The following is a 5,090-nucleotide window of genomic DNA, read 5'->3' as shown; positions in this document are numbered from 1 at the left end:
TTTTTTTTTTTTTTTTTTTCAGAACCAGGGATTGAACTCAGGCCCTTGCACTTGCCAGGGAAGCGCTTATTCTACTGAGCCATCTCCCTGGCCCCAAAAGTCAGGATTTTGAAACGTGAAATTCTAATTCTCCACAGTGATTCAAAAGAATTCACTCAGCTGGCCCACCAAATAAATGCACCTGGGGTCCACCCCTAGCCCGGAACACCAACACACAATATTGGGAACATGGTCTGCGTTGATGGAAGAAGTAGGGGAAGATGGAACTTCCATTAAATTCCAGCTGCCCTGTAGCCTGAGATTGCCTGAATAAACACCAGCCCCCTCATCTAAAACATAGTTTTAAGCCAGTTTGTGTTTTTACTGAAATCTCTTTAAAAATACCGAAGAGAGGGGGTGGATTCCATTCATAAGACATTTCTGAAAAAATCCTCTTTTCCAAATGTTCCTCATGACAGCTCAGCTGTCAACCTGCTGATTTATCTCTTGAACCCCCCAATTCAACACATCCTGCTTCCTGTCCTGTTGCTGGCTCCTGTCTCTCTTATTTTCCCTCTTACCTTCAGATCTAGTCTGCTTTCTTTAGGAGGTAACTTTCTGGCTTTGCCCAGGTGGGCCCACCAAGACGTCCCACCCACAAAATTGCATCATGCAGAATTCCTTCCCACATGCTTCCATATGATGCATGAGAAACACTCCAGCACTTAGCTGGCCAAGCCCAGTCTTCTTCTCAGGAAATGGGGCTGGGGAAAATCAGGCTGTAAATACTCCAAAGCACATACTTTTTCCTGTCCCACGAGTATGCCATCTGGGGTAGGGTGGAGCCACGAGGAGGGAAAAGGTGGAGCGCCTCCATTTTGAAGGAGGCAGAGCCCACTTCTGGGACCTATGGCAACAAGCTAGGTTGGGGGTGGTTGCCGTTTCCTTGCCCTGTACCTCCTTCTGATAAGACAGCGCCTCTGCGCATGACCACTGCTACACAAGGGGGAGGGAAGAAGTCGAACTCAGACCATCTCTGATCTAATAATAGAAAGTTGGCAAAGCATGACACAGAACAGAAAGTATTTGATAAAAATAGCATCTGTTCAGAATGGGACTCAAGCTGGAGAAATGGGACTCAAGCTGGAGAAGCACAGAAATGTAACTTCTTCCTTTCTTGAGTGTTCCTCTATATAATTCATTCATTCTCTCTCTCTCTCTCTCTCTCTCTCTCTCTCTCTCTCTCTCTCCCTCTCCCTCTCCCTCTCCCTCTCTCTTCCCCTGTATTTTAGGGGAGGGCCTACAGGGTTTTCAGGGTCTTGCTACTACATAGGACTCTTAGTGATTCTCCTGTTTACAGCCTCCCAAATGCTGGGATTACAGGTGCGCGCCACCATCCCAGTCCCAATTGCCACCTCAGTGTGCCCTGGGGTTGGGGGGCCGGTACAGCAGCCCCAGGGATCAAACCCCTGGCCCCTTTGCCTGCTTGCAGGTGCTTTAATCCACTGAGCTATTTGCCTGGCCCTTCTCTGTCTCATCAATGAGAGATGTTTAAAATGCTGCTTTCTGTAACCAAATGGCTTCCTTTCCCAGGATGCACTGGAGAAGGAGGTATCAGTTGAGCTGAGGAGAGCTGAGTGGCTACTGTGGCCAGGCATTGGCTACCACTCCTCATACATACCATGACATGGGGGGCGGGGGCAGTGTCATGGCCCCGATTACACTGGCTTAGGAGCAGGGAGATCTGGCTTTCCTAAGAAGCCATGTGACTGTCACACAAGGAACAGCTGGCTGGTGTCTAGGTTTTCATGGTCTCTTGTTCCTGAGGACCCAGCAGGGAGCAACCCTCAAATAAGGATGGGACCTCAAGTCCTGGCCTTGCTCAAAGCACTCCAGAGCCCAGGGAGAGGTAACAGCCTCAGGACTCTTCTCTATCTGCAGCCCTTTGTGGCTGTGGCTCCTTAAAGTCCTGCTGTGGGTACAGTGCCTTCCACTGAATAGCAAATCTGGGCAAACCAGGAATAGGGGAGAACTAGTGACCCAGAGCTAAGCACTCTTAAAATGGCTCTGTTTGGGTTGGTTTAGTTATGATAAAATGTAATGCACAGTTTCAGTGGTGTGGGATAGAGTCACACACGACGGCACAGTCACCCCACCCTCCAGCTCTAGGCCTACCTCACCATCCTCAATGGAATCCCACTCCCTTCCTCCCTCCTCTATCTTCAGATTTTAATTTCCTTCCCATCAGCATTGCCACATCCTCAGTCCCTACTCACCTCCCTCTCTGGTGACTTACATTCTGCTCCTATGAATTCTCCGTCTCAAGATAACTCGGGTAGATGTCTGTCTTTTTTGTGTCTTGCTTGCACTGTTCCACGTAGTGTCTTCAAGAGTCATCCCTGGGTAGCAGGTGTCAGAGCACCACATTTTGTTTTCCACTTGTTTGTTGGTGGGAACAGGTTGTTTCCACCATTTGGCCGTTGGGAATAATATATGATGAACGTGGCTGTCCCTTTCAAGATTGTTCTGGTCTGTTTGTATTTTAGCAGGACTGCTTAGGAGGGTAATTCAAGTGCTGGAACAGTTCAAGGACTCTAGCTGACAATTTTAAGTGGAGGTAGACTTACTGTCCTTTGCAGCAATCACAGCACCTATTAGGGGCTGCCACAGTATACACATTCCGGTATTATATAGTTTCCATTTCTTCACTGTCTCAGTTATTTTTCTCTCATTGCTGGGACTAATCCCCGACACTCAAAATGAAGGAAGGAAAGGTTTATTTAGCTCACAGTTACTGAACGTTTCAGTCCACACAAGGCTGACTCTGAGGCAGAGCGGCACACGGCAGAGGGCAACCTTTCATGGCAACAGCAAAGAGCAGCACAGCACAGTGGAGGCATAGCAGCAACAATGACAGCTGAGAGCAAGTCTGTCTCTCATGTTACATTCAGGCTCTCCGCCCCAGGCTGGATGTAGCCCTCATGCCCATAATCCCAGCAGTACTCAGACCCGTAATCCCAGTAGCATTCACACCCACAATCCCAGCATTGGATCATGAATTAATCACAAACTCTGGAAGTCTGCCCCATGAGTGCATGAGGCTTTGGTGGGACAATTACACATAATCCATAACATCCACTAAAAAGCATATGAAGTTACGCCCAGTGGAGGGAAAATGCTTTTGCCTATAACAATTTCCCAAGCCACTTGGCCCTGGGAATATTTAATACTGATAGTGGGAAGCTCTTATGGGATGCTGATGTAAGTGGACTTAAGTATTAGAACCAACAAGCATGTTCCCCCAAAATGGGCTTCACACATCTCATGGTCCTGACTCTTAGGGGCCCTTGCTGGTTCTGCCTCTGCCCCCTCCTCATGCTCTCTTCTGCCCTCAGCTCTTAATTTTTCCCCCCAACAGCACAGACACCTACTTGTCTTTAACCAAATAAAATTGCCAAGGGAAAGCACACCCTTCCTTGGAGCTCCGCCCCGTCCTTCCTCCCCGCCTCCCTTCCTCCCTCTCCTAGGGGTCTGTCTTCATTCTCAGATTCCACAGGTCTGCCCCCATTACCTCTGAGCTTGCTGTCCTCTGGCTGCTGCCCCCTCTCTCCCTCTGTACTGGGTTCTGATGTGACTCCTTGCCTTGAGCTTCTGACATTTTGCTTCACAGGTTGTTCTGAGGACAATAAGGGGAAATATTTGTATATATGTTCTCAATTTCCCATCAAGAGAAGGTGTATAGACCTGAGTACCCTATGTAACCTATGGAGCTATAGCTTCACAAACTCAGAAACAAGAGCAGCCCTTACAAATTGTCTTTACTGAGAGTCAAGTATAGAATTTAGGAAACAAACTCAGTCATCAAGTGGACTTCGATGCAGCACCCAGCTCTGTCTGTTGGTATTGGGGTGATCTTGAGCATACTACTTAAGCTCTCTGTGTCCCTTGACCTGGACTCAAATATGGCAGTTGTCAAAGTGCCTACCTAATAGGCCTATTAGAAAAAAATAAGTCCAGTGCTTAGCACAGGGCACAGCTCATAGAAAACATTTCATGAGCCTTAGCTCTCATTGCTACTTTTTCTTAGTATAAGTTGACCATGGTATTTAAGCGTATCTTGACTTTTATATTTGTAAAACTTGAGTGAAGGAGTGTGGTAAGAGGTAAGGTTTATTTAAAAAATTTCTAGAGAATAAGTGATGGACAACAAGTGAGCCAAAGTGAACAGAACTGTTTACTGGGGAGAACATGAGGAACTATAGCAAGAAACTTCACACAGAGATTAATGAAAGGCAGAATCCTGAATGGAGACGAACACACCTGGAGGTCGTGAGATCAACGAAAAGCACAAGAGTGCAACTGTCGTAGCTACTTCCTCATTGGTGGAACAAAATACCTGACACCCATAAATAACAGAAGGAAAGGTTTATTTGAGCTCATAGTTTGTAGAGGTTCAGTTAATAGTCAGTTGGCTCCAAGGCAGGAGACTGTGGCAGAGATGGTAGAGGTCACAGCAGAGAAGGAGGCTCGTGGCATGGTAGCAGAAAGCAGTGAGTGCCAAAGGTAGGAGGAGATGGACACGTGACCCAGCTGCCTCCCAAAAGCCCCCACTAGGAGTGCATGAGGCTTAGGGGGAACATCTAGATGTAGGCCACACCAGTGACTGACAGGTGCACCAGCGATTAGCATCAGAGATTGGCACCAGATAGGGTGAAGGATCTTGGTTGTACATGTATAAAAAACACCAGCTGTACTGGAAAATAGCCTCTGGAAAAGCTACCGGAACTAAAAGACAATAATAATCAACACAGTCTGGCCACCAGATGAGGTGTTCCGCTATTAAACAACTTTTGTAAATTGTAGACTTCATTTAAAAATAAGTGGAAATATTCCCAGAACCAATCACAGAGTAGAGTACATGAATAGGCATATGAGACTGAGCGAACAGTTTAAGTTTGACCAGAAGGACACTGAAGCAAAACTGGATGGACACCAAAGTAAAGATGGCCTGTATCGTTTGATGCATTATGGTCAAAAGGTGGCAGAGCCTGGGCTCAGAGTGTAGACCTCGGCCATGCAGTGTGGCAGCCAGTGGCATGCGTGGCTCTGGA

This window comes from Octodon degus, unplaced genomic scaffold, assembly GCF_000260255.1.
Source record: "Octodon degus isolate 3935 unplaced genomic scaffold, OctDeg1.0 scaffold00185, whole genome shotgun sequence".
Lineage (NCBI taxonomy): Eukaryota > Metazoa > Chordata > Mammalia > Rodentia > Octodontidae > Octodon > Octodon degus.
The sequence above is the reverse complement of the archived record's forward strand: the minus strand, read 5'-3'. Positions refer to the sequence as shown.